The sequence below is a fragment of the Suncus etruscus genome, chromosome X (assembly GCF_024139225.1).
Source record: "Suncus etruscus isolate mSunEtr1 chromosome X, mSunEtr1.pri.cur, whole genome shotgun sequence".
Classification (NCBI taxonomy): domain Eukaryota; kingdom Metazoa; phylum Chordata; class Mammalia; order Eulipotyphla; family Soricidae; genus Suncus; species Suncus etruscus.
The window spans coordinates 70,118,102-70,130,203 of record NC_064868.1 but is presented as its reverse complement, the minus strand read 5'-3'; the positions used below and the strand labels follow the sequence as shown (position 1 = coordinate 70,130,203).

The window sequence follows — 12,102 nt, the reverse complement described above, 5'->3', positions numbered from 1 at the left end:
AACAAGACCGCAGTGTGTGATGAAAATATGCCCTGGATTCCACCCTCCTTAATTGGGAAGCCTATATTTCCTTTTTATGTTCAATACCTCTATAATAATACCTCTTAGTGTATTTATTACCAAATGTAAGGTAGCCTCATCCATCATTTTTCTGCAATTACTTGTTTAAAATTTATTTTTATTTATTTATTCTATTATATATATTTTTTTTCTTTAACTTCACCTGTTTTGGTTCTGCTTGGTATGAAAACCTAGAAGAAAAAGTCTTGCCTGGGATAAAACCTCAGATCAAAACCAGGGAACAGAAATTGTGTAGCCTGTCATTCTTACTTCCAAATGCACCAGCAATATAATATGGCATCATTCCATTTTGCAAAGGGGAAATTTTTGTATAGAAACAAGCTATTATCTACTAGGGATAAGAAACCATACATTTTATAATTCAGGAGCACCTCCCACACTGAGCAAGTGTCATGTGGCCCCAACTTGGACTCCATGTGACTGGAGAGCAACTGTCCAACCCCAAACCATAGGTCTAAGAAATAGAACTGGGATCTATGTCATAGTTTCCTGCAACAGCACCAGGAACCAAACTTCCCCTGGGAAATTCCTAATACCACTCTGGCACCAACTTGCACCAGTTTTGATATGACATCCTGACAAAGAGGAAATGGCAAAAACTTGATCTGAGAGCAGGTTTTCCCATCTCATCAACTAATGGTGAGATGAAATCAGAAGACTCATCATCCTTTGATCTGTGCATAAACCATGATTGTTGTCTACAGAAGATTGACTGGGACAACCATGATTGGGAACAAGAAGAAAGACCCTAACCTAGGCTTTGGCTCACAATCTGCACAACAACCTAGATCTCTAATTCCAGAGGTCTGACTGAGATAACTGCAACTGAGCATAATTTCTGGAAACATAATAAAAGATTCTATCCTAGGCGTCATCCTAGGATTGGTGCAAAATCAAGACCACCAACTACAGAAGACTGATTAAAACAACAGTGATGGAATAGAACTTCTAGAATCCTATGATCTGTGCAAATACCAAGATCTCTAGCTACAGAGACCTGATTTTAGCATCCTCAACTGAGCAGAAATTTTTTCCAGCACCATAAAAAGATCTTGGGGTGTGAAATGAGCATGCATGAAGCCAGTAGTTGTTCCCATGGTGGTATGCTTCAAGGTGGAGAAACCCTGTATCTCTTAGGCCAATGGGAATTTCCTTTCCCCAATACTTACTGTGCCTATGGAAAAAGAGGGCACAAAGCCTTGTCACTCTAGCTTTCCTTCCCTTTTTTCTCTCATGGTTATTATTTGGTTGTTGCTTTTTGTTGCAGTTGTGCTTTTTCTGTAGTTGCTGGTTTTGTTTATTTTGTTATGTTTTCCTTTTTTCCCTTTCTTCTTTTAAATTGATATTTATAACCTCCAGACGGACTCTTCCCTGGTTTGTTTGTTTTTATTTATTTATTCAGGCAAAACCACATAACTTGAATTATCTTGTTCTGCCTAATAAATTGAGGAGGGAAATGGGTGGTACCAGGACCAAACAGTTGTATGAACATTAGTGGAAATAAAAAATGATCAGACTTAAACACCAAGCCCAAAATCAACGACAACACAATTGATACCCAATCTCCAACAATCTACACACAGAGGGAACTAGTTACACTAGCAGTTTGGAGGGCAAAGGAGGAAGCTATGGTATGTATGCTGGAAATAGGGGTGGTGGAAGAACAATACTGGGGGTGGAAATTGCCCTGATTTATTGTCACTATGTACCTTAAATATTACTGTGAAAGATTCGTAATTCACTTTGGTCACAATAAAATTTATTATTATTATTTTATTATAAAAGGGAAAATCTACAAAACTATGCCTGCCCAGTGGGGCCTGACTGAGAAAAATTGTGAGTGCTGCCTGTGTCTGTCTGTCTACTGTCCCGTCACATGAACCTCTTGGGAGTGGGCTGAAAAGAGGCTCCAGAAAACTCACTCTCCCAGAGGCCCATTCTAGGGTGGGAACGCCAAGGAACTGCTCCATAATGTGAAAACCCTCTATAAGCAGTACTTTGAAGAAGCCAGGTCCCCTGTTTGTGATGTCAGGCTGGAAAAATCCATGAAACTACACCTGCCCAGTGGGGCCCGACTGTGAAAATTTGTGAGTGCTGCCTGTGTGTGTCTGTCTACTGTCCTGTTGCATGAACCTCTTGGGAGTGGGCCGAAAGAGGATCCAGAAAACTCGCTCTCCCAGAGGCCCATTCTAGGGCGGGAACACCAAGGAACTGCTCCATAACATGAAAACTGGCTATAAGCAGTACTTTGCAGAAGCCAGGTCCCCTGTTTGTGACATCAGGCTGGGAAAATTCACAAACTACACCTGCCCAGTGGGGCCCGACTGTGAAAAATTGTGAGTGCTGCCTGTGTGTGTCTGTCTACTATCCTGTTGCGTGAACCTCTTGGGAGTGGGCCGAAAAGAGGTTCCAGAAAACTCGCTCTCCCAGAGGCCAATTCTAGGGTGGGAATGCCAAGGAATTGCTCCATAACGTGAAAACCGTCTATACTTTGCAGAAGCCAGGTCCCCTGTTTGTGACGTCAGACTGGGAAAATCTACGAAACTACGCCTGCCCAGTGGGGCCGACTGTGAAAAATTGTGAGTGCGGCCTGTGTGTGTCTGTCTACTATCCTGTTGCATGAACCTCTTGGGAGTGGGCCAAAAAGAGGCTCCAGAAAACTAGCTCTCCCAGAGGCCAATTCTAGGGCGGGAACGCCAAGGAACTGCTCCATAACGTGAAAACCGGCTATAATTTGCAGAAGCTAGGTCCCCTGCTTGTGACGTCAGACTGGGAAAATCCATGAAACTACGCCTGCCCAGTGGGGCCCGACTGTGAAAAATTGTGAGTGCTGCCTGTGTGTGTCTGTCTACTATCCTGTTGCATGAACATCTTGGGAGTAGGCCAAAAAGAGGCTCCAGCAGAGCACGGCCGCTCTTTTTTGGTATGTGGCTGTGCACTCTTTCTAAGAAAAGAACACCATCGCAAAAAGAAGAAAAAAATCACACTAAGAACTGGGCTGGGTCACTGAAGCCCAGCAATTCTCTCTGACTGTCTTCTCTGCTGCGTGCTCGGGCCCAAGATTTGATCCTGTGTGAGGCTTCATCCACAGAGGACTCCCCTCCCTTGGAGGCAAGTCGACCCATCAAGAAAGGACAGAGCCAGAGGAGTATGCTTCCTACATCATTTAGCCAACAAATACCACCACAACACGTAGAAAAACCCACAATACAAGTGTGAAAATTGGGAAACAACACAGGCCAGCATCAGACATAGAGAATGAAGATGACAATTCTGATGACCAGATAATGACCAACCAACTAATTAACCTCTCAGATAAGGACTTTATACTAGCAATATGGAAGATGTTCAACGAATTCAAAGAAAACATGGATCGAGTTGAACAGAACACTAATAAGAACCAAGAAAATATAAAGACAGAAATCACAAAACTCCAAACTGAAATAACATGTCAACTAACAGGCCTGAAAAACTCAGTAAACAAAGTGAATGACAAAATGGATAAGTTCTGGGACGGGGTATCAGAAGCTGAGAATAGACTTGGTGCTGTGGAAGATGAGATAAATAACAATTCCATACAGCAGGAGAGACTGGAAAAAAAAACTTAAAGCAAATGAACAGACAATGGAAAAAATTAGTCAAAGAATGGGAACAGATGAAAATAAAAGTCTCTGATAAGATCAACAGAAACAAATTAAGAATCATTGGAGTCCCAGAGACCCATAAAGAAAATTTCCAGGAGAATCAACAGTGAAGAACATCATTAAAGAGAAATTTCCAGAGATAAAGAATATATGTGATCAAATCCTGCATGCTCGAAGAGTACCAACCAAAAGAGACCCCAGAAAAACTACCCCAAGACACATCCTAGTCACAATGACGAATCCCACAGATAGAGACAGAATTCTGAAAACAGCAAGATCAAAAGGGGAAATTACATTCAAGGGAGCATTCCTGAGATTTACAGCAGACCTGTCACCAGAAACAATGCCAGAAAGCAGTGGTGGGATATTGTGACAAGACTGAATGAAATGAATGCTTAACCTAGAATACTGTACCTAGCAAAACTCACTTTCTGGTTTGACGAAAGAATATATGGTTTCACAGACAAAAAACAGCTCAGAAACTTTACAGACTCAAAACCAGTCTTAAGAGAAAAATTGAAAGACCTAATTTAAGACAGAACTAACCAAAAGACACACCAAATTTAGATATGAAGATGGCATTAAATCCCAGGACAATTCTTTCTCTCAACGTCAATGGACTAAATGCACCAGTTAAGAGACACAGAGTGGCTAAATGGATCAAAAAACTCAATCAACCTTCTGCTGCCTACAAGAAATGCATCTGAATAGTCAGAACAAACATAGACTCAAAATAAAAGGCTGGAGAAAAATTATCCAAGCAAACAACACCCATAAAAAAGCTGGAGTGGCCATACTAATATCAGATAATGCAAACTTTATACTCAGGAAGATTGTAAGGACAAAGATGGACATTTTATATTAATCAAGGGTTATGTAGAGCAGGAAGAAATAACTCTCCTAAACATATATGAACTGAATGAGGGGCCAGCAAAATATTTAATGCAACTGTTGACAAATCTGAAAAATAATATCAATAACAACACAATAATTGTGGGGGACCTCAACACAGCTTTGTCAGCACTGGATAGGTCAACCAGATTGAAACCCAACAAGAATATACTAGACCTGAAAAGATAAATGGAAGAAAGAGGCCTAGTGGATATATATAGGACACTCCATCCCCAGAAACCTGATTTTTGATAAAGGAGCAAGAAATCCTAAATGGAACACAGAAAGCCTCTTCAACAAGTGGTGTTGGCACAACTGGATAGCCACTTGCAAAAAATTGAACTTAGACCCCCAGCTAACATCATATATGAACATAAAATCCAAATGGATTAAAAACCTCGATATCAGACCCAAAACCATAAGATATATAGAACAACACATAGGCAAAACACTCCAGGACATTGAGACTACAGGCATATTCAAGGAGGAAACTGCACTCTCCAAGCAAGTGAAAGCAGGGATTAACAGATGAGAATATATTAAGCTGAGAAGCTTCTGCACCTCAAAGGAAATAGTGCCCAGGATACAAGAGCCACCCACTGAGTCGGAGAAACTATTCACCCAATACCCATCAGATAAGGGGCTAATCTCCAAAATATACAAGGTACTGACAGAACTTTAAAGAAAAAAATCATCTAATCCCATCAAAAAATGAGAGGAAGAAATGAACACTTTGACAAAGAAGAAATACAAATGGCCAAAAGATACATGAAAAAATGCTCCACATCACTAATCATCAGGGAGATGCAAATCAAAACAATGATGAGATACCACCTCACACCACAGAGAATGGCACATATCACAAAGAATGAGAATAAACAGTGTTGGCGGGGATGTGAAGAGAAAGGAACTCTTATCCACTGCTGGTGGGAATGCCGTCTAGTTCAACCTTTATGGAATGCGATATGGAGATTCTTTCAAAAACTGGAAATCGAGCTCCCATACAATCCAGCTATACCACTCCTAGGAATATACCCTAGGAACACAAAAATACAATACAAAAACCCCTTCCTTACAGCTATATTCATTGCAGCACTATTTACCTTAGCAAGACTCTGGAAACAACAGAGATGCCCTTCAACAGACGAATGGCTAAAGAAACTGTGGTATATATACACAATGGAATATTATGCAGCTGTCAGGAAAGATGAAGTCATGAAATTTTCCTATACATGGATGTACACGGCATCTATTATGCTGAGTGAAATAAGCCAGAGAGAGAGAGAGAGAAAAACGCAGAATGGTCTCACTCATCTATGGGTTTTAAGAAAAATGAAAGACACCCTTGTAATAATAATTTTCAGACACAAAAGAGAAAAGAGCTGGAAGTTCCAGCTCACCTCAGGAAGCTCACCACAAAGATTGATGAGTTTAGTTAGGGAAATAACTACATTTTGAACTGTCCTAATAATGAGAATGTATGAGGAAAATGGAGAGCCTGTCTAGAGTACAGGCGGGGGTCGGGTGGGGCGAAGGGAGACTTGGGACATTGGTGATGGGAATGTTGCACTGGTGATGGGTGGTGTTCTTTACATGACTGAAACCCAAACACAATCATGTATGTAATTAAGGTGTTTAAATAAATTAAAAAAAAAGAAATCAAAAAAAAAAAAAGAAAAATAACTACATTTTGAACTATCCTAATAATGAGAATGTACGAGGGAAATGGAAAGCCTGTCTAGAGTACAGGTGGGGGTTGGGTGGGGAGGAGGGAGATTTGGGACATTGGTGATGGGAATGTTGCACTGGTGATGGGTGGTGTTCTTTACATGACTGAAACCCAAACACAATCATGAATGTAATCAAGGTTTTTCAATAAAATATAAAAATAAAGATCTGTGCTAAATTCTTAGCTCTACAAGTACTAGCATTTAAACTTCAAGACAGAAGTTTTCTTTCATTCATCTTTGTGCAAGATGATCATGTATTGAACCAAATTACAGATTCTCTATAATCTTGGACTAATCTGTTCAGAAATATCTGAGATGATTTACTCACCTGCAAGGTAGGGTATTGATTTTTCATAGGCTTTTTATGAAAATAAAATGAAATGACTGAATTACTTTTTATTTGGTTTTAGTAATGCAAATAAACTGTCCCAGATTTTTAATTAAAAAATTATATAAATATATATATTTAGTAACTAAACTGAAAAAATAAATAGAGACCCTTGAGGGTGCTTACCTGCCTTGCAAGCATTGAAGCAGAAAATTTAGAGGCAGAAACAGGAAACTAGAGTTGGGACCTTTGAGTGGCCCATTTTTGTAGCTGAGCATAGATGATAAAGCATAAAGGTACAAGTGACAAAATCTGATCACATTGCTTGAGCAGGAATGAGGTAACAGAAAAATGTATATATTATATATATACATTTGTGTATGTATATATTTGTGAATATAAATATTTATGAATGTATATATTCACATAAAATGTATGCAAATGTATATATGGAACTTAAATAGTATTAAACACTGATTTTTCCAATTATTGTATATGTTAGCAATCATTGTGTAAAAATGTTTCCCCGGAAGCAATGTAACCTGTTTGCTAACTACTTTACAAAAATCCTCTGTTAACTATTTTTTGTAAACTCATCCCTTTTTGGTGATGTACATGTTGTGACCACATGCATAAATAAAATGGACCCTCCATTTTACTCCTCCAGTACCAATCTCATTATTTTTCATATTTCTTTCTTTCTTTTTGGTGATGTAAGGTAGCTTTTATTTAACAAACTTTACTTAGAATAATATGTGAGAAAAAACAGGAAGTATATGTTCAGAAGAGAACATGGGCTTTTTGTGAGTGAAAAATGTAAGTAATCAAAGAAACATAGAGACAACTAAGCAAGAAATATGTTCAAGGGAGAACAGGGGCTTGAGGAGCAAGCCTGTATTCTGTAACAGAATGAGGTTATAATTTAACCACCAATGCTGTCTACAAATACAAGTGGGACTTCAGCACCTTTGTTGTTTTGGATCCCCATTGTTGCAGTGAAGCATGTGACCTTTGGTGCACCCAATCCAGATACGTGCAAGTACCAAAATTAAGGTGTGCAATTCCCAGCAAGCACTGCAATTAAAGTGTTCTAGTATCAGACCTAGAGTGTTATCACTGGCAAGCACATATGTGAGCATCACAGTATCACCAACAGACACTAAAACCAAAATGTGTATACTATGTATACACATTACTATACAAGTAAGAGTGTGATTCCCTAAATATGTGTAAGCCCTGGTAAGTACCAAGGATGAATGTTTGAGTATAACAACCAGGCATAACCCCATGTCATTGCAACAACCAAATAAAAAGGAAGGTAAAAATAAAACAGTAGTTCAACAGCAGAATGGAAGAAACCAAACATTGAATCAGTGAGCTTAAAGAGAAAGTAGTGAAAAAATTCAAAATGACAGGCAAAAAAGAATTTAAAACAACAAAGACAACAATCTATAGAGAAAAACATCAAAAGAAACAAAGAACATTTGTAATACAGGGGTTCCAGAAAGAAAATTAAAGTTTTAAATAATTATAGCACAATTTTTCAGTGTAATATATACAGATACAAGACGTTAATATAGTAAAATATACAAATGAAATTAAAGAGATTTATTCATAGCATTATTCTCCAGAGACTTTAAATGTTTTAAATACTTTGTATCCTCTAAGAGAAATCAGTAAGGAAACATTTTCAAAAAATATATATTTTTCTTCTCTCACTAACTGAAACTCAATTATGAGTAAGTTTGTAACTGTAAAAAAAACCTAACTGTATTATAAATTGTGCTATAACCATGGTGTTTACATAAAGTAATTTAAGAATTTGCAGCACTCAGTACAATATCTAAGACTTCTAAGACTTGGAATGAACCTAGAAGTCCAACGATGTATGAGTAAATCATAAAAATGTGGTACATGTATACAATGGAATACTATATAGCTTTTAGGAATGATGAAATAATGCAATTTGCTGCGAGATGGATGAAACTGTAAGATGATATGTTAAATGAAGTAAGCCAGAAGAAGGATAAATACAGAATGATATCACTTGTATGTGGCGTATTTAGAATAACTCTGTGAAGAAATATAATGGTGTAAATCGAGTTTTTCTGAACACCCTTGGACCCAGAGTATAGAGAAGATAAGGAAAAAACTGAGTTGAGGAAGAAAAACACAAATATGAAAGAATGAGGGCCAAGAGTTAAGCAGTCTCAGGTTCTTTGGTGGAGATTGAAAAAAAGACAGAACTAAATATTGAAGCCAAATTCAACAACAGTGGAATCAAAAGACCCAAACTCTAACCATCTAAATTTAAATGGGTCTGTTATACTGGCAGGCTGGGGGACAAGAAGTGGGGTTGGGATATCTTCTGGGAACATGGTGGAGGGTGGTTGACACTGGTGTAGGATTAGCATTAATTCATTTTATGACTGAAACCCAACTCAGAAGGTCTTTGTAAATCACAATGGTTTCAATAAAATAAAAGTAAAAATAAATTATCATACCCATATGAAAAATGTACGCTTCATATTCAAAAACATTCTATTAACATTCAGTCAGATATACATTCTGTGAAACCTTGGTTTGGTGAAGTCTGTCTTCAAAATATTATCTCATTAGTGGTAATACAGGTGATGATGTGTTTAGAAGTAAGGGAGGAAAATAGTTCAAGAGGATAACTTTCACAAAGTGGTTTTCTTTTTATGGAGACTGTCCTTGACTAATTTGGAATATTTTCTCAGTTCTATTTGACACTGTAGCCAAATCAACAAAAAACTTCATAGAAGCTATAGTTAGATGTGCCGCTTCCCTGCAGTACTCTCTGCAGCAGGCCTTGGGCCTCTGCTAAATGTGCAGAGAAAGCTGATGATCTTCCCATGTGGTTTTATTTCACAGCAATAGTTCTCAGAAAACAAAACTTTCAGGGAAGAAGCTGATCAGCCTAGAATGTTGTTCCAGGGAAAAAAACTTAACACTTCCAACTGTAATATTACTTTTTCTAGGAAATCCCTTAGAAGGTCCCCAGGTTGTCTAGAAACATCTCTACACCCAAATCCTAAAAGGAAAATCAGAAATTTGTGGTTCCGAGAGAGATTTTTCAAAAGGTGTTTTCCATGAATACTTTTAACCTCAGAAACACAGATTTCTTTGAAAAAGTTAAGAGCTAAGGTGGTCAAGGTATAGGGATTTTTAAGGGCTCCATTCTTCCGAAAAATAAAGAAATAAACATAGGGGGAAGTATGTTATTTTGAAAGTAACTTTTTTCTTTTTGGGGGCAATTGGGTCATACCCTTAGCTTTCAGGGCTCACAATTGGTTCTGCTCAGTGGACTCCAGAATATAGGACTCAACCTGTATAGAGATAGCCCTCCTCAGCCACATGCTAAAAAAGTGCTTTAACCTGTGTACATTTCTCTGCATATCAACCAAAAAAGTATGTTCTTTGTCAGATGACAGGTACCATACACTTCCTCATGCATTACCAACCTACCCCAAATACCTGTTTGGATTCTGTTTGCATAAGTCCTTGGCTTTACCAAACTTCCAAAGATAAAAAAAAAAAGAAAAGAAAAGCCTTCACTATCAATCCACTCAATCTCAGGTGGGGTATAGGACTTGTTGCCAGTGAAAGGAAAGGGGCACAGAAGGGGCGAGAGGTAAGCATGATTTCAAAGCTCTTATAGCTAGCTATCGTGCTCTCAACAGTAAAGAGGTACCTACTGATTACAGAGGGTAGAAAGAAAACCAGGAGTAAAAGCAGGGGGTAACGTGTTGGTGATGGGGAAATGAACAGGGAAAATAGATTGAACTCCTTCTCCCAGGTCAGAGCCCCATTTACTCTGAGGGAAAAATCCTGTGTTCTGCCAGTTTATTTGTTCAGAGAACCTGCTCTGCTTTCCCATACTTCCTTTCTCTACCTACTTCAATCAATACCCCTTCATTTCTCTCCCACCATTATATCCACATTGAAGAAAAGCAGGTCATTTAGAAGAGACATCAATAAATACATAAAATAAATACCCCCCTTCAGAGCAGAAAACTGCCCTTTCTCATATTCATCTCTATACCATAGTTCCTACAATTGGCTTGAGTTCTGTTCCTCGGCATCTGCTTTTTCTCCCTATATGAATCCCAGCAGTTGCTACTTTACTGTGAGCATTTAAAAAATACATGTTTACTCCAAAAGGTACATAGAGGCATGCAGTCCATGCATGACTCTTCCTCATCCACCCTCCCCCACAAAACACAGACTCTCTTGGAGTATCCCCTCTTTCAGTTGTTTCAACCCTTAACCATCCAGAAAAGAGAAAGGCTTGGGAATAAATGATTTCTCTGTAACCTACCTTTTGATTCCGTGAGGTCTGGCAAACAGGAAGCAATTGGGAGCTGAGAGGCCTGACTGGGCTGCCTCTGTGAATCAGCAAAGAAGTCCCTGAAACAGGAATGCTGACAGCTGCTGTATGCACAGTCTCACGCTGGCTCTGATTCTCCCACCCCTCTGCCCTCCTTCTCGTTCTCCTCCTCTTCTTTCAGAGCTGCTTTGCGTTACTAAGCAATCATCACCATCACCGGCACTAACAGCATCACTCTGACCTCAGGCAAATATACCCTTGACTAGGCAAAAGAAAAAAAAAGGCAAGGACTATTATAAAACTACCAAAGCCTTGGCGACTCTCTCGGAGATTTCAATTCATTAGAAGCAGAGCAGCAAAGCGGAAGAGGCTGAGAGGCAAAAGAGAAGGGGAGAGGCTTCCACTGGGGAGGAGGAGACAAAAGAAGCCTGCAATCAATATAAGCTACTGAGTGAGAAGCCTGGGCCCACATTTACACAGCTCTAGTCCAGAACGAAAGCCAACTTTGGAATTAGCAGCTGGCAGGAAACTTCAGTAGTCAGTCCAGAATTTCTGTTTATGTGTTGGAGATCAAAACACTCTGCTGGGGGAGAGGGATGAACTGAATAATCTCATTCATCTGGGGGATATAAGAAAAGTAAAAGACAGTGTGGAGATTATATCTAGAGACAATAGAGATGAAGATTAGGAGAACCGGTCCATGTCCATGGTAGGAAGCTTTCCACAAAGATAGAGAGTGCAGTTAGAGTAGAGAAGGGTCTACTAGGAAAGTGAACTGATCACTCTGGACAAGAATTGGGTGCTGTAAGGGATAAAGTGACATGCATGACACCCCTTCATTAATAGTAGTGTAAACCACAATATCAAAAAAGAAGAGAGATAGAAGTAAAATGCCTGTCCAAGAAGAAGGGAGTAAAGGGTGAGTAGGGGTGAAAAGGGCATCAGAAAGAGTGAGAGGAAAACTGGGGACATTGGTAGTGGGAAATGCTCTCTGGTGAAGGTTGCTGTACACTGTATGTCTGTAACTCAATCATGAACAACTTTATTTGTGGAAATAATGTATTATATAAACTTTGT

The 12,102-nt window shown here is 38.9% G+C and overlaps 1 protein-coding gene across 1 annotated transcript in view; it reads right to left on the bottom strand.

Annotated features, from left to right (window-relative positions):
* The window catches only part of DRP2 (dystrophin related protein 2), a 123,346-nt gene extending 112,010 nt beyond the window's left edge, over window positions 1-11,336 (bottom strand). Inside the window, exon 1 of the mRNA XM_049766650.1 lies at window positions 11,017-11,336. The gene's annotated coding sequence lies outside the window, so the exon portion shown is untranslated. The remainder of the gene's footprint in view (window positions 1-11,016) is intronic.
* Between the last annotated feature and the right edge of the window lie 766 nt (window positions 11,337-12,102).